Source organism: Mustela erminea, chromosome 5 (genome assembly GCF_009829155.1).
Source record: "Mustela erminea isolate mMusErm1 chromosome 5, mMusErm1.Pri, whole genome shotgun sequence".
NCBI classification, from domain to species: Eukaryota; Metazoa; Chordata; class Mammalia; order Carnivora; family Mustelidae; genus Mustela; species Mustela erminea.
Window position 1 is genome coordinate 93,917,318 of NC_045618.1, and position 19,018 is coordinate 93,936,335.

Consider the following 19,018-nt stretch of genomic DNA (forward strand, 5'->3'; position numbering starts at 1 on the left):
TCCATCTCTCATCTCACAATGCACAGAGGCCAGTTCCAGTAGGATTACCTCCTGTCATTTCCCAGACTTACCAAAAAAAAAAAAGAGTTACCCATGGCTGTTCCTTGGCTTACGTTATTTTTCTCTTTCTGGATTATTATTCTAACTCTGTTTCTCTAATTAATGCCCACAACTTCATTCTAATCTCTCCGTAAGACTCATTTCCATCGGTATACTTTGTGATTAATGTCACCACATGCTGAGCATACCCCCTACTTTGCAAGCATAAGTACTAAAGTGAATGTAATTTGTACAACATTATACATTACGTGAGAGAGAGCACAGTCAAGTGAAAAAACTGCAGGCTGCACAATCAGAAATCAGAATCTTAATCTAGCTCAATTTTGTAATCTTATGCAAGACATCTAACCCCTCTGACTCTGCTTTCCTTGTTTATACAATGGGAGTAAGAATGCCTGCTCCATGTGTCTGTTGAGAAAATCAATTAGATGATAACAATCGCCATCATGTATGAGGCACTTAGACTCTGGTTCCAGATCCCATACTCTTCATCATCACCTGATATTGCTTCTGTGATAAGGTTTATGAAACACCCCGCCTGACATCTGATACCTGGTAGACCTTAACACAAATAATGTTGTCTTTTCATTTTTGCTTATCGTTCCTAATTGTTGTACTATTTATCATCTCCTTCCAAATAAATGGACAGGTTGTGGCAGGCAGGAACGGCAACTTCTTCCTTCGCCACTGGGACTGATGAAGTGCCACACATTATAGGCAGTGAATAAGTGCCTACAGAATAATAAATAAAAGAAAAACTTGTTTTCAATCAAATACTTAGTGATACATTTACTAAATTGATAAGGTTTTCCCTGAGGTAAACACTGACAGTAACAATGCTACAAATGCTCAACCTCATTTGTGAAAGCTTTGATAAGGGCCTATACTTCCTTAAACTCCCATCCCCAAATTGATCAGGTGATTCAGCAGATACAAGCTGACAGTTATGATAAAAAATTACCTGCTGAAGAAATAGTTAAGTGAATCTATCATGCAGATGCCTCTAACCTCAACTAATACATCAATGTTTCCCAGAAACTCTGCAGTTTTTTTCTTTTGTCCCTCTTAAAATTCCCAATAATTTTTTTTTAACTTTCACCACCCATGATTTGTCCCTTTAGTTTTAGCAGAGACATTTCTTTCATATAAAAAGGAAATCCAAGTGGATCAGGTAATAATATTCAATTCCTGTCCCCTTTATAAATGATCCTTCCCTCCTGGGGAAAGGAACTGTTCCCTTCCCGTTCCCCCAAGAAGGCCAGTGCCTCTCCCTGCTGCCACCAGCATTTCAGGTACCTTGCCTCAACTGTTAACTCACCCCTTCTCTTCTTACCCACGGCCCCATTTTTTTCCTTTTTGGTTGCCCTTTCTTTTTTTTTTTTTTTTTTTTAGATTTTATTTATTTATTTGACAGACAGAGATCACAAGTAGGCAGAGAGGCAGGCAGAGAGAGAGAGAGAGAAAGAGGGAAGCAGGCTTCCTGCGGAGCAGAGAGCCCGATGCGGGGCTCGATCCCAGGACCCTGAGATCATGACCCGAGCTGAAGGCAGCAGCCCAAACCACTGAGCCACCCAGGCGCCCCTCTGGTTGCCCTTTCCACTAAGCCTACAAACATTCAAATTGCTACTCTTTCCAAAATCAAAGACCTTTCTGTCTCTCTCTGCCAAATTTCCAGAAACAGAGTCTAAATGTACTATCTCGATATTCTCCATTTATAAATTATTGAAGTTGCTCCTGCTAAAGGCACTGATAATGTTCCTGTTGCAAATTGGTTTTGTTCTCCTACCTACTTGACATTTGTACAGCATTAGTCATTAACCATTGCTTACTCCTTCAATACTATCCAGCTTCTACTACTTTTCTGTTTACTTTGTCTTATTCCCAGTCTCTATGTTTATGTTTTAAACCCTCTTTTCCCATCCTAAATCTTCTCCAGTGAATTCATTTCTTCCATGCCTCAATATCCATCTGTGCTAAGGACTGGTAAATCAGTATCTCAACTCTGGTCACTGCTGAGCTCCAAACCCATCTGCCAATAGGATATAGCAGATAATCAGGCATCTCCAACTCAATGTATTCAAAAGTGACCTAATTTTCTTCCCAGTTCCAAACCCATTCCACTTCCTTTATAAGCAATCCTAGTAATGATGCCATATTCTCCCCCTCATCCATACCACAAACTTGCAAGTCACCCCTGACTGATAACATCACAAATCCTAAGTTTCCAAAGGAGCATAAGGATTTCAAAGAGCCTATGCTTTATTCAGAGACCTGGCAACAGAGTCTCCTGAGGCAACCATGAGGTAGTCAAGGCAGAAGGAACTCTGCAGGAAACTCAGAAAATTTCCTTCAAAAAAGACATTATCTCCTCATTAATTACCCTCTACTTATCCTCATCAAATTCCATGTCCACAAGAATGACTGCCTGTCACATGCACCCAAATGTTTATAGCAGCAATGTCCACAACAATCAAACTATAGAGAGAGCCTAGATATCCAACAACAGATGAATGGATAAAGAAGATGCAACACACACACACACACACACACACACACACACACACACACACACACAGGAATACTATGCAGCCATCAAAAATGAAATCTTGCCTTTTGCAATGACACGGATGGAACTAGAGGGTGTTATGCTAAGTGAAATAAGTCAATCAGAGAAAGACAATTATCATATGATCTCACTGATATGAGAAATTTGACAAACAAGACGATCATAGGGGAAGGGAGAGGAAAGTGAAAGATGAAATCAGAGAGGGAGATAAACCATAAGAGACTCAATCTCAGGAGGCAAACCGAGGGTTGCTGGGAGGGGAGGGGGATGGGAGGGATGGAGTGACTGGGTCATGGACATTGAGGAAGGTATGTGCTATGGTGAGAAAAAATAATTAATTAGTTAATTAATTTAATTTTTTTTTTAAAGAATGATTGCCTGTGCTTCTTATTCATAGCATTTCCTTTATGGCACTTGTCACAATTGTAACTATTTTTTCAGTGATTTAATATCTGTCTCTTTTATTTCTCTGAAGGTCCATATAGATAACATATCTGACTTGTTTACACTGTGTGAATACTCAGTAAATATTTTTTAAATGAATGTATAACCTTCTATTAGTTTTCTATGCTTAATTAACTATGAAGCTCATCCAATGAGTTCGTTTTTAATTTTAGTTCTATAATCTTCATTTTGTTGTTTTTTTATAACTTTTGTGTCTTGACTGAGAGTTTCTAATTTTTTTTATCTCAAGAATTTACAATTGATTTTTGAAGCACTTTCATTATAGCTGCTTTAAAATCCTTGTCAGACAATACCAAGATGATTTTTTTTATTGTATCCTGAACATTTTGTCTATTATGTTAAGAGACTTGCATTCTTATTTGAATCTTGTATTTAACAAGCAGTCACCCTGTTTAGGTATAGCATGTGGTGTTTGCCCTATATTTGTAGGCTCTGATATTAATGGCTATTTAACTTTCAAAGCTTTGGAAATGTTATTTTAGTTAATTTAGTCTATCTGGTGCCACTGACACTCTCACTGGCCCCAGGCGGGCCTATGTGAGGAAGCTGAAGGAGTTTCCCAAAGAAGACCACTAGATGTCTCTCAGTGGGAGAAAATTATAGTGGGATCTCCCTACTCATAGCTTCTGGTGGCCCTGAGTGCAAAAGATGTCTCTCTCTCCCAGGGAGAAACACAGGCTACCAGAGACCAGATTGCCTGCTAAATCTCCCCTGCAGGATTCATCTGCCCTCCTCAGTATCTCTTTGCAGGTGGGGTGAGGCGGGTGACCCTCAGGCCCACAGAAAAACAGTATTTCCTTGGATGTGTATTTCTGGCAGGGCTTCCCTGATGTTGTCAGGCTCACCTGATGCTGTCAGAGGTACTCCATTCCATCTGGGGCTTGGGGGGAGGAAGAACATACTTGGGCTATCTTCCATTGCAGTTTCGTGGTCTAGAAATGCTGGACCTAAACACCAACCTTTATTGGATGGGGGAACTCAAGACACTCTGCCACTGTGCTATGCCTCAAATTCCGGTGTCCCAAATCAGCTTGCCTTCTTAACACCTTTCAGGTTATTATTTCTTGTACCATTTCTAGGTTTCTGGTTTTACTCACAGGAAAGAGCAAAGGAAAGATGGATTTATACCAATATGTATACCAAAGTTCCACCATTACTCAAATTAACAATTTTCTTATCTTGCAGAGTATCGAAAATCATTGAGCATCCTGATCCTCTCAATTACACAATGTGTATGTCTACTCAGAAGCCATAGTGTTCCATTTCTCAAGTTTCTATTACTGGCCATAGATGTCCATCATGCTTCCCCAAGATATGATCTAAAATACACTGGTCAGAAATTCACTGTTCTAAATTAATCAGGGGCTTGATATTAAGCACTTGGTTACTGTCAATTCTGAAGCTGACTTTGTATCAAACTTCACTGAACTATACAAACTTAGTGACTAAGTTCTAGTCTTTCAACTGAATGGGATTTTATATTCATCTCTTCAACACAATTTACAGAGTGCTAAATATTTTTCTAGATGATGGTGATAAAACCATAAACAAAACAAAGACTCCTCTTCCATTCTAAAAAGGGGGAGGTAACTAGTAAACAGAAAAACATATCAAATGTTAGTTATTGACACTAATAAGTAAAAAACAAGGAGACAGTATGACTGGAAAGATGTTACTTCATGTTTCACATTTTCAGGAAATGCTTCTTTGGTATCTGTGTAAGCCAAGCAGTTATGGAAGAGAAGATGATTCCAAATGAAATAAATTGAAAGGCATAGAGGAAAAGGTATGAAGAGGTCAGTGTGGCTGGAACAGAGCAATTTAGAAGAAGACGGTAAGAAGTGAGGTTGGAGAGTAAGGGGCACCCAAAAATTTACCCGCTTCCTTCTAATAACACACTGTTTCTAGACATTTGGATATTTGGTGTTTCCAGAGGCCCTCAAACTACTCTGTGGATCATATAATGCTGTGTAGATTCTGATTCAGTAGGCTTAAGACAGACTTCAGGGATCTACATTCTTTCTACAATCTGTTAGTGATTCTAATACAAAGACTACTTTGATAATCATTACTCTAGACCTAAACTGTGCAATACAGTTACCACTGGCTACATACACCTAGCACTGCTGAGGAACTGAATTTGAAATTTTACTTAATTTCACTTAATTTAAATTTTTAAAACTGATACTCAGAGTTCAGTTTTCAGGAAACTTTTCTGTGTATTTTGAACAATTCTGGATATGTAAATCTACCTATTCAACTCTAAGTCTTATGAAATTAAAATACAGACAAACTATTTCAATGAAAATGTAGCATCAAAATTGAGATGTGCTATAAGTAATTGTATCACTGATTTCAAATACAATTTCAAATACAATCCAGACTTAGAAAGCTTAAAGCTGAGCTTATAGAAAAGCTAATGAAGCAAACATAAATTCAGAGGAACTATACATGCAAACTTCATATAATATGTACTATGTATTTATACTTTCTTTCCCATATATAGGTCATATTTAACACACACACACAGGCACAGAAATACACACACACATAGGTTTTATATAGGGAACTGAAGCCACCAAATTCACGGAACAACCAGATTCTGAGCTCATAATCAGAAAATATCACCCTATGGATTTGAGACTAAACATCAGTATATAATGGATTAGAGTGGACATATGAAAGAGTCATATACTGTACTTGGCATGTTTATAAGGCAAAATTCTTCTAGAAATGTTTTGTTTTGTAAGAAATGGTTTCTAAGGAAAGAATCAATGATATAAATAACAGATGTTTAAACAAAGGCTTTCATTAGATATTATCTATACAATTGAAATTTGGGGAGAATCCCAATAGCCACCAATAAAATGTAGTAAATTATGACATCTCCATATAGTAGAATAATAGTCATCAATCAAAAAACAAATATAGAAGAATATTTGTTGCCACAGGAAAATATACTATTCATAATAAATGTCAGCACATAAAATAGTATGTTCAACATATTACCATTTTTGTAAGCAAGACTATGTAAGAGAATATTCTCCATTGTAAATACATTTTAGAGTTTTAAATTTTTTCTTAGTTTACCATTATCCTGTATTCTTGCATCAAACTTGGGTTTTCAGAGTAATAAAAAAAAATAATAAATGGTATTTTGTAAATGTAGTTGCATACTAAGAAATTATTTTTTCCAATGAGAATAAGGCATATTTCTTAAATATAAAGATCAAATTTCTCTTAAATAGCATCAAAATGTCTAAGATTTAACTACTGTTGAGGTAAACTATGACATAATAATATCCAACTGATCCAGAAAATATTTTCATAACAGAACTATGTTAGTTTGTGTAAAGCTGGGGAGATAAAGAGAGCTGGGGATAACCATGCTCTGAGTGGTTTGCCAGGGCTGTGTAAAAACAGTGTTTGAGAGGCCAGTGTGAGCCAGCCAATATGGAACAACATAGGAGGAAGGTCATCAGCTTCCACATCAGCCAGTCCAGATTAAATGTCCTGCAAAACCACACAAGTCCCTTTGCTCACTGAGCACACTTCTGATTAATCATTTGATTTTCCTTGTATTTTGATGGAAGAAAGCATGGGCCCATGAGATAAGAGAATGATGATGGTCCCCAGGAAAGCACTATTCTCCCATAGTATAGTACCCCCACGCGCTCCAGTTCTAAAACTCGCATGCATTTATAAATCATTTTTCCATTAGTTTATTTTTTTACCACGTAATTATCCTGTACACTCTGATTATCCAAAGTGAGAAGGAGACAAAAAACAAGCTTCTGAACCAGAAAAATTATCTACCTAGGTGTCATTACAAGGTGTGTGTGTGTGTGTGTGTGTGTGTACACCACTAATTTAACCTGGAAAGGCCTCTCTTTACCAAAGCCTCTAAATATTTCAAATAAAAGGTGGCTGCTCAATTTACAAATCCCTGATATCTTAGCATTTTTTCCAAGGCCTAAATTGTCATGTTTGCCATTTGGCTTGACTGATAACAAAAACTGTAAATATAAATATTATACAACTCCAGCAAGAATAATTTCTTATGAAAGTGTGGCTAGATAAAAATATGTAGAGGAAATTTCTTAGGGTTTCACATGTGAGTCTCTGGAGTTGGATGATGTATGGGAGAGCAGATGCTAGCCTGTGTACAGAGGCCTCCCCTGTGATATATCATCAGGAACCTCCTTATCTCTATTGAAGAGACAACCAAGGTTATACTAATGCTTAAGTTGAGATACTATACATGTTGTGCCTTAAATTTATAATAGATTAAAGGTACTTTAGAGAGAAATGTTTAGATTTCTAGGACCACCACATCTTATCTGGATAATCAAAGAACCTCAGCTGCCACCTCTACTTCTAATAGTGAAGGGGAAAAAAAAAATTAAGAAGCTGGCCTTCCTCTGGTAGACTATAGGTCAAGAACTTCACTAAGTACTATTTCACATCTGGGAGTAAGATTTTCACAAATTCCATCTTGATCAGATGATACAATTACTTAACATTTATATCTCCCCACTAAAATCAAACCATGCAACAAAAAATTGACGCAGCCTGAACAATTACAATAGCTCTTTATTGGACTTACTGCATCTGTGCTTATAATCCTCTAGCCTAACCTTACACTATCACCATCATCTTTTTAATCACACACACCAAACATGTCCCTCTCCCTACAATGTTTATGGATTTTCCACTAAACACAATCTTACAGAACACAGTCTAAATTTCTTGACAAGATAGATAAGACTTTTCATTATCTGGCCCCATTATACATGTGCAGAATGCCCTGATCACCCCAACACCACACACACATGTCCTTACCATACAGAAAAGCATCTCCACAATTCTCAGAAAAGCCAATGTTTTTCCCTGTTTCCATGTAATTGCCAATTTTTCCTTCTCCATCCTTTCCCATTTATCTATCTTCATTCTTCAACTCAAATTCTTTCTCTATTCTCTCTCCAGTTTTCTTCAGGAAGACTTAAAGATGCAGTTTTCCTTGTTTATCTCTTAACTTGGTACCTAACTAAATTAAAGCAGCTTTCATATAACCTTATAATCATTTCATGTCTGTTAATCTGCTAACTCCTTCTCTTGAGCACCATTCTTGGACCAGCAGCAGCAGCAGCACCTAGAAACTTGCTAGAAATGAAAACCTTTGGCATCCACCTTTGGATTTACTGAATCAGAAACTGGGAGGAGGCCCAGTAATCTGTGTTTTAACAAAATCTCCAGGGTTCCTGGGTAGCTCAGTTAAGTATTTGCCTTTAGGGTCCTGGGATAGAGCCCCATGTCAGGATCCCTGCTCAGTGGAGAGTCTGCTTCTCCCTCTCTCTCTCTGCCCGTCACCCGTGCTTGTGCTTCTCCTTTGCTCTCTCTGTCTCAAATAAATAAAATTTTTTTTAAAAAGACCTCCAAATTATTCTGGTGCTTATTAAAGTTTGATAATACCCCCTCTTTGGGCAGTATGTCAGGAATTGACATTAAGTGACATATAACAGAAATTCAACTAACACTGGCTTAACCAGGGGAGGGTGGGACAAGTGTTTTTGTCATATAAGACAAAGCATGCAGGTAGGCAGTCCAAGGTATCTCAGAGAAGTTAGTAAGGACCTAAGTTCTGTGCAGCTCCCTGCTTCATGATTATTAATATAGAATTTTGTCCCCAGGCTCATAAAATGACTCCTTGCTAGATAACTGTTTTCCTTTTATGATGAAACTTTTAACTTTTCCCAGAAGCCCACTCATTAGACTACATTTATGTCACAAAACTATGCCACCTAACTATAACCAATCACAAAACTCTTGGAATACCAAGTTTTCTAGCTGGATACTTTGCTGACTTTTACAAAAACAGGATTCTGACAATAAGAAAGTTTGGATAGGCAACTAGCATGTTTTCTTTAATCTGAAATGTGCTCCCAGTTTTTGCTTTCCTTATAAGAACATTAGCCACTATACAGTCATTAATCCTAATAATTAGGTTAAACTCAAAATTTCTCTTTTATTTGATCCCTATTAAATTATTATTTTCATTTTCAAGTACAAGAACTGAGGTCTCAAGAGGATACATGAATAACTAAAATTTCATGATTTGTAAGCAAAATGACAAGACCTTGAATTTAGATCTGCTCATACTAAATGAGTATAGCATAGCAAATACTATAAAGGCATGCACATACAAGCTATACTCAGTAATGCTTTCAAATGATGACAAGCATGGGCCCAAAAGTCAACGATGAAGACCAAACTCCTTACCATGGACAGAGAAAGGCCCTCTAAAATCTGGCTTCTCCCTATCTCTGCAGCTTGTCATCCTCTCCTCCTACCCATCATCTTGGGTTGTAGCCTCACAGAACTGCTTTTACTTCATACTTCCATTCAACTGTCCTCTTCTCTCTCTACCTACAGTCACTTACCCCTTGTTTCCCACTTTTACTCTCCCACAGTCATCAGTCCTTCAAAAGCACCTATCTGTTCATGACTCAACTTAAAGGTTACTGCCACCATGACGACTCTCTGTCTTCCTGTCTCTCCCTTCCACTTCCTTTGTATCTACACAGTATCATATAGCTACATACATCTACATAATGCATACACACAAACTATAATATTAAAGTTGCATTTAACTGATTATTTTTACTATATACATATACTACAATTCACAATTAACAGAGCACTTTCGTATGTTATTTCAATTAATCTTTAATGGATGTTCACATCTCCTTTATGAACGAAAAACTAGATCATAATTCATCTTTCTATTCTTGGTTTCCAATATTATGACTGGAATAAAGGGGATTTTTAATGAATATCTTATGGCCAAATAAGGATAAAGATATAGAGATATAAAACAATGGCCTGGTACATTTGGGGAAGAGTGGATGTCATGTAAAAAAGCAAACATAATCACCAACACTAACATCAAATGTAAGTTTTACTCACCATGCTAAGTAAAGCAATTACACCACATTTCTCCACATGCATAGCACCCTCAGACATCTAATAGGAAACAAATAAATAAATCCATATGTAAGGAGAAGAGCTATTTATTTAATTAAAAGGATGATGTTAATTTTTCTGCCAGAATTGACAACTTTGGCTATTTATGAGTACTGTTTTATAATGTAAAGCACATTAAACTCCAAGCCTTGAAACTTGAATTCTCCCTGCTTTGCCACTACTAATTAGCTAAGTGAAACTGAAGAACTCATTTAACCCCTCTGGCTTCAATTTTCTCTCATATAAAATGAAGAGGTAAGACCAGAGTAGTTCTAAAATTATTTGAAGTGCTCAAAGATCTCATACATTTTTACATCTTCATTTTTTTGATTAACATGATTATATAAAATCACTTTTACCTACCACTTAATGAAGATCACCAGTGAGGCACAGGATCTATAACGGTCCTGGGGCTTAGTAGTTTACAGAATCTTATTTTTCTATTCAACTTTCCAGGAACGGGTCACATCTGAATACAAATTTATTATGTGTAATTTAAAGTTATTTCTTTAGCTTTGGTTTTCAAAAAATAATCTCTGGAAAACTACAGTTGGTAAAAGTGGCATCTGTTTTTATCTTTTGTACTTTATGAGAAACTTTCTCAAGGCAGCATAAGCACACACTGTCACAGAGACTATTTACAAGTATCATAAAGCTGCTGAGTGCCTAGGATGTATAAAAACCCTAATCCTGAGTCTTTCAGGGAATCAAAGAAGGACAACAATTTTAGCTCCTATGGAAGGTATAATCTCTTTTACGGTACCTTTTGATTCTAATCTATGTACTAAAATTAGCCACACCATAATCCATGTAAATTGTTAAGAAGATTGAAACAATTGGGGTCAGGTGATATCTTGAGAATAATATCCACGTATATGACTACTGTCTGGTATCATAACTATCTGATGTTTGTATTTTGTATTAGATTTCTAAGTAGAGAGAGATATGCTGTTTACTGTAAACAGATGGAATTTGAAGTCATGGGAGGGAATAAGAATGTCTAGGAGTATGTATATGTAGAAAACAGAGAGAGGGGAAAACAAGAGAAGCTATTCTAGATTCCTGAGAATCACAAAGTAACCTCAGTTAGAGAACCCTGTGAAGGTGCTGAAAATGAATATTCAGAGAGAAAGAAGCAAGCAAGAGAGATTAGTGGCACAGAAGCCATGAGAGAAAATGAGCGAGGCTAGTTAGTGTTACAGAAAGGAAATGAATGAAAATACTTAAAACAGACTTTCTGATTTGAAAATCCTCGGTGCCCCTGGGAAGAACTGTCTCAAACCTCAAATAACAGTAGGTTGACATTTAAACTAATAGTGAAGAAATGGAAACAAAAATGTTGGCTAGTTTGTCAAGGTGTTTAATAGTAGAGGTAAACAAAGATGAGCTGCAAGTTGAATGAAAGTATGTCAGGGGAAGTAAAAATAATGTTATAGGAGGGAAAAACTTCAGCTTTATTTTTAAACTGTGATAAAGAAATTTAAAAAAAAGAAAAAAAAAAGCTAAGAAAGAGGAAATATTTAATGGGATAAAACTTGAAAAAGAGGGAAACTCCCCTCTAGAAGAGGAGCAAAGGTGTCTGAATCCGTAAGTGCATTTGCAAATCGAAAGGAGGCAGGACAGAGGGCTCCTAATTGATGTGTGCCCAGAGAAGAAAGGTGGTTAGTGCTGACAGCAAGAAACCCAATATGGAATTAAGATGTTTCAAAGATTAATGTACCTAAAACTGATGCAACACTGTGTGTTAACTATACTCAAATAAAATAAAAAAAAATTTTTTTTAAATGATAAAGGCTTAGAGCAGCTGGGGAATGAGAAAGGAAAAGAAATAAAGATGAACAGAACAAAAGAGCAACATAGCACTACGCTGAATGTATAAAAACATTATATATTCAAAAATATGTGAACAGGCTTGAATAATTTAGATCATTAAAGTCCAAAAAATAAGATAGAATGAATTAATTAATTAATCAATTAATTAAAATAAGGAGCCCAATAGGTAAGTAAGTGACAGCTGTGGGTCAGTTGAAAAAGATGTAGATTAGATTAACAGGAGTTCAAGAAAAGCTACACAACACAGACAGGAGATAAATGCACAATAACTTGTGGCATCTTGGGAAAACCTTACCTCTCAGAGCAGCCAGTCTAGAGTTAGATGAGAGCCTTGTCTCCTAAGCTCTTCCAAGAAAAAGAAATAGGATTGAGAATGAAAAGAGCACTGGTTGAGGTTAAGGGTTTTGACATTTAGAGAGGCATGCTTCAGTTTTTCTTCACACACTGCAAGGACCAGAAACAAGAGGGTGACACTACAAAATACCTTTCTAAAGGACTGATTTCTCTAGAAAGATATTACATGTTCTCTAGGTGATTAACTTTAGGAGGTCATTTTAGTGGATCCAACCACTGTGAACAAATTATTTTAGAGTTATGCTTTAAATTATGTATTGGCAAATGTTTGTTTTTCAAGTGTACTAAGTTTAATTGGGTTTAGAGGAATGTTTGCTTCACAATGCTGTAATAAATAGCACTAGTGGGTTTGCCGCTTGAAACGCACACCTTAAAGAGGTATGTGTCTAAATTATTTGGATTATTAAAAAGTACACTTAATATATACAAAGTTGAGTAGCTCCCTCTGTAGTCCATGACATAGCCTCTAGCAGTATGTGAAAAGGTATCAGTTACTACAATAAAAGCCTCAGCTAGGGGCACCTGGGTGGCTCAGTGGGGTAAAGCCTCTACCTTCGGCTCAGGTCATGATCCCAGGGTCCTGGGATCAAGCCCCACGTCGGGCTCTCTGCTCCACAGGGAGCCTGCTTCCTCCCCTCTCTCTCTCTGCCTGCCTCTCTGCCTACTTAAGATTTCTCTCTCTCTGTCAAATAAATAAAATCTTTAAAAAAAAAAAAAAAAAGCCTCAGCTACTACAATAAAAGCTCTGATAGAAATAGGCTTGGTGTTCCAGTCACAGGAGTCTGTCAGTGAAGAGCTACAATCCAAGGGTCCCACCACAGCTCAAGAAAAAATCAAATAACCAGCATCCTTGAGTCTCAGATCTCCGGGATCATTACTCTCTTCTCTGCTGCGCAGACAGCAATCATGCAGTAAAAATGTGTTTTTTAAAAATGAAAATAAAAATTTCCAAAATCATTTGCAAAAAAATTAGTCTAACTAGGAACAAAAGAAAAGCTACTTATGAAAATGTGGTAGTATATTTCACCTATAACATGGAATATGAATAAAACCAGTGTGGGTGAGTATGCAGTGAAATGAACTCTTTCAAAGTCAGTGAGAATGTAAACTAAAACTCCTATTGAAAAAAAACAAAAACAAAACAGATGTATATATCAAGAGCCTACAAAGACTGCATATATTAACTCATGAATTAACTCAGAAATTTACACTAAGGGAAAAATAATAGATGTGCATAACAAAGTTTGAAAATACCGTTCACCACAGAAATATTTATAATAGATAAATATACAAACAACTCAAATATTCAACAACAGTGGTATCATTTTACAAATTTTGATGTCTATGTAAGTGGTATATTATACAGCTATTTAATATTTTTTACCAAAAATATCTAATAACTTAAAAATGTCCATGTTACAAAATTCCTACAACTAGGCAAAAAATCCTAAATATGTTTGCATTAAGGTTTTGTGAGGGCTTGGAGGGGCATGCATGTAAAAATTCAGTATTAAGCACAAAGAAGCTTTAACTTGTGCTCAGCCCCATGGAGATAAAAGGTATTTGTTGTCTGACTTTAAAAAGGCAAATTTGGCTAAATTTTAAAAGATCTCTCACAGGACTTTATTTCTTACTTTGGTGAATTTGATTTGCCCCCCCTTTTTTAAGAACTAGAGGTCAGATTATGGGGGGTTCCTAGGTGGTCAGTCAGTTAAGTGTCTGCCTTTAGCACAGCTCATGGTCCCAGGGTTCTGGGATAGACACAGATGACCACATCAGACTCATTGCTCAGTGGAGAGCCTGCTTCTCTCCCTCTGCCTGTCGCTCCCCCTGCTTCTGCTCTCTCCCTCTCTCTCTGACAAATAAATGAATAAAATACTTTAAAAAAAAAAAAAAGGAGATCTGATTGTGTTGGCACACACCATTAAATAGAGGTATCTTTCACAAGCAGAAATTCACCTAACTCATAAGACTATGATATAAATCCTGATTCAGCTTCATTAATTCACAACAATAAATAAAAGTCACAGAAATCGGGATATTTGTAAGCCCATGTGACAGGGCATATCTACATGAGAAGCTAGATGATAAGCAGAAGGTTTCTGGATAAGCCTAAAATCTGTGGAGGAAATTAGATGAATAAAATGTTTAATGGCATTAGGGGGAAACAGCCTGATGCAAGACTAACCACAGGGATGGTCTTTCCAATAGGACCAGAATATTTGACTATAGCTTCCCTCCTTTATCTCTAAGCCAGAAACAGCCTTGCTCTGTCAGTAACTGAGAAGGGAAGTTAGAAGGGATTTCCATCTCCGAAATGGGGGGAGGGGCTTCATACAAGGCATAGGCTTACAGAATGTGGATAAAACAAAGACAGCTTTCATGCAGTCTCCCAGGACGCAGTAGGAATGAAAAGGATGCCTAGCTGAAGAGGAGAGATAAGGGTTACAGTTTGTTGTTGCTACAGAAAGGGTCTGGTATACATGGACAGCAGAATGTGGAAGACAGATTTATCCCCATGATCCATCAGTGCTTGAAGAGGCTGAGTCCCTTTCTGTCTGGCAAGGGCCATACAGCCTCACTTGTATGAGCCGTCTCAGTCTGCTGCTAAGAGCCTGCAAGGGCAGAATGTGTCCAATTCATTGCCTTCAGCTGTCCTGAAGAGATAGCCTCTGCACTTGGTTGGCTGGCTGGAAGGCCTCTCTCTTACTGATGGGGCCAGACAAGCCAGAGGTAGGCAGCTGAATCATATTGATCACAACTAGGTGCTTAAGTGTGGTGTACCAGGTTTTTTACTAATCCATGTGGTATTGTCAATATTGGACAATTTTGACCTATAAAATGATAATTTTACACAGCTGAATCTATATATCAAAGTTGGCCATAATAAAATCGAAGACTGTACTCCCCCACCAAAAAATAGGCAACAATCACTTTAAAGAATATAGTCAAATCCAATTTAGATTTTAAGCATAGCAAAGAAAACGAAATCCCAACTGCTCTAGAGGAAGTTAATCAACCAAATTTCCACTACAATCTTGACCTACTTTAGAGGACTATCTGGTACCAATAAAAAAGAAAAAGAAGAAAAAAAGAGGATTTTCTTTTCAAACGTCAGTCCCTAAGGTTCCTTTTCAGAGGATTCCTACCAAAACAGAAAAGAACACTGAGATAAGTTATCAGACTGAGATTCACTCCCTCTTTGGAGTGTTTGGATATTAAACACCAAAATTTAACCTATGGCTCTCCTTTTTCTACACCTCCATGGCTAACAAAGCCAAGATATGACTGATACAGTAATCTTTTAATTTTATTAATCCATGCAAAAAGTTATAATGCTGACTTTTGTCCCAGAAAACTATCCTTTGTTTTTGAGACAACTCGTGTATCTCTATTCTGATATATTGATTTTGCAGTCAAATAGTGAAAACAATCTTATTTCCATGTTCTCAGAGGATTTGTTAGTGTAGAAATTTGTCAAGTATTAATAAAAGTAACATATTATTTATTAAGCTCTTATTTTGTGGCCAGCAATGTTGTCTTCTCCATGCCTTAACTCATTTAATCTCCATGTTGGTATTCCAACTGGGAGTATCAGAACTCAAGCCTATGAAATTCTACCAGTAGTTCACTTCTTAACAACCATTAGACTAATAAATACAGGGGGAAAAAAGACAAAAACATCTATGAGTTTAGTTTTTCTATTAATATATATATTTAATTTATGTGAGCAGGAAAAGTACTTCTAATAGTTAACTTTTTATTCTTATTTATTATTTGTCTCTCCTCACTCCAAATGAAAGTCCCTTAAGGGCAGGGACTTCAGCAATTTTGGTCCCTGCTGCATCACTGGAGTCTGGAAGAGACGTAGGAAGCACTCATTAAATACAATGACCATCCTGTTGTCTCATCCTATTTTCCATTTTATTTCTTTTCAGAAAAAAAATTCTCATGATTTGTACAATAAGCTATATGGCCAACCTATTGATAAATATTTGTTGAATGAATAAAATATCTGAAAAAACTCTGACATTTTAATTTTTCAGGTACTTGCATGTTCCGCACCATATCCCCAAAATCCATCAATTCCAGGGGCACCACACAAATAGAAATCCATGCCTATAAAAGAAAGCAAAAACCAGTTGACGGGCAGGACTTGTGACTTAACTCCAACTCTGTGAGACAGAGTTCAAAAACAGCAAGCCAACAAGCTCTGCCCTTTCCCCATGCTTTAGATATTGATGGGAGTCCCTCGATGCTGCCTACGGAATGTCTATTCCTTGCAAGTCAGCATCTCATAAGACCTCAAAGAAAAAGTGTTGATGCTACATACTACAAGATCAGCTGTGGTTGGTAGGATCTCATGAGGAAAGAAATTTATTAAATAAGAAAGATACACAACAAAGAGTGTGTTACTCATGTGAGATTACAGGAAAAGAGGAAAGACTACTTAAAATGTTTTGATGAGGGAGGAGGAGTCAAGATGGCGGAGAAGTAGCAGGCTGAGATAACATCAGGAAGCAGGAGATCAGCTAGATAGCTTATCTAACCATTGCGAACACCTACAAATCCAACGGGAAATCAAAGAGAAGAGCAGCAACAATTCTAGAAACAGAAACTCGATTACTTTCTGAAAGGTAGGACCAGCCGAGAAGTGAATCCAAAGTGACAGGAAGATAAACCACGGGGGGAGAGGCCGGCTCCCGGCAAGCAGCGGAACAACGGAGCACAAAATCAGGACTTTTAAAAGTCTGCTCCACAGAGGGACATCGCTCCAGAGGCTAAACCGAGGGGAAGCCCCCGCGAGGTCACAGAAGGTCAGGGGGTGTCTGAGTGTCCCAGAGCTTGCAGGTATTAGAGCGGGGAAGCCAACAACAGTGACAAAGCCAAGAAGTGAGCTCTCAGCTCGGGGTTACCTTGAACTGGTGTCAGCTTGGGTGAGCTCAGAGCACGGCCGGAAGGCCATGGAAACGGAAGCGACCAGGCGCTTTTCTCCAAGTGTTACCGATTGAGCGCTTTCCTACAAGCGCGAACAGAGACCAGGGAGATGGGGACAGTTGGGCGCTTTTCTCTGAGGGCGCACTGAGGAGCGGGACCCCAAGCTCTCGGGTCCTCTTGGCCGGAGATTGGGAGGCCGCCATCTTCATTCCTGTCCTCTGGAACTCTATGGAAAGCGCTCAGGGAACAAAAGCTCCTGAAAGCAAACCTGAGAGGATTACTTAGCTCAGCCCCAGGTAAGGGTGGGGCAATTCTGCCTGGGGCAAAGACACTTGACAAACACTACAACAGGCCCCTCCCCCAGAAGATCAACAAGAAACCCAGCTAAGACCAACTTCACTCACCAAGGAGAACAGCAGAATTCCAGAGGAGGAGAAAGCAAATCTTTCCTGGACAAAAAGACAAGGCGGAAAAACTCACCACAGAAAAAAGAACAGGAGCTGGTACCGAAGGCTGGGGACCTAATCAATACGGACATTGCTAATATGACAGATCTAGAGTTCAGAATGACGATTCTCAAGGTTCTAGCCGGGCTTGAAAAGGGCATAGAAGATATTAGAGAAACCCTCTCCAGAGAGATAAAAGCCCTTTCTGGAGAAATAAAAGAACTAAAATCTAACCAAGTTGTAATCAAAAAAGCTATTAACGAGGTGTAATCAAAAATGGAAGCTCTTACTGCTAGGATAAATGAGGCAGAAGAAAGAATTAGTGACATAGAAGACCAAATGACAGAGAATAAAGAAGCTGAGCAAAAGAGAGACAACAAATACTGGACCATGAGGAAAGAATTCGAGAGATAAGTGACACCATAAGACGACACAACATTAGAATAATTGGGATTCCAGAAGAAGAAAGAGAGAGGGGAGCAAAAGGTATATTGGAGAGAATTTCCCTAATAGGCAAAGGGAACAAACATCAAAATCCAGGAGATGCTAAGAACACGCCTCAAAATCAATAAAAATAGTGCCACACCCCATCACCTGATAGTAAAATTTACAAGTTTTAGTGACAAAGAGAGAATCCTGAAAGCAGCCTGGGAAAAGAAGTCTGTAACATACAAGGGTAAAAACATTAGACTGGCAGCGGACTTATCCACAGAGACCTGGCAGGCCAGAAAGAACTGGCATGATATATTTAGAGCACTAAACGAGAAAAACATGCAGCCAAGAATACTATATCCAGTTAGGCTATCATTGAAATTAGAAGGAGAGATAAAAAGCTTCCAGGACAAACAAAAACTGAAAGAATTTGCAAACACCAAACCAGCTCTACAGGAAATATTGAAAGGGGTCCTCTAAGCAAAGAGAGACCCTAAAAGTAGTAGATCAGAAAGAAACAGAGACAACATACAGTAACAGTCACCTTACAGGCAATACAATGGTACTAAATCCATATCTCTCGATAGTTACCCTGAATCATTTCTTTACACTAACAAGACATAAGAAAGAGAAATTAAGGAGTCAGTCCCATTTACAATTGCACCCAAAACCCTAGGATACATAGGAATAAACCTAACCAAAGAGGCAAAGAATCTATACTCAGACTATAAAGTACTCATGAAAGAAATTGAGGAAGACATAAAGAAATGGAAAAATGTTCCATGCTCATGGATTGAAAGAACAAATATTGTGAAAATGTCCATTCTACCTAAAGCAATCTACACATTTAATGCAATCCCTATCAAAATCCCATCCATTTTTTTCAAAGAAATAGAACAAA

The 19,018-nt window shown here is 37.7% G+C and overlaps 1 long non-coding RNA gene across 1 annotated transcript in view; it reads right to left on the reverse strand.

Annotated features, from left to right (window-relative positions):
* Positions 1-374: 374 nt before the first annotated feature.
* LOC116591329 overlaps positions 375-19,018 on the reverse strand; it is a 78,161-nt gene continuing 59,517 nt past the window's right edge. Inside the window, exons 2-3 of the long non-coding RNA XR_004285959.1 lie at positions 10,058-10,114; positions 375-792 (exon numbers count right to left, since the gene is read on the reverse strand). This is a non-coding gene — a long non-coding RNA (uncharacterized LOC116591329). The remainder of the gene's footprint in view (positions 793-10,057; positions 10,115-19,018) is intronic.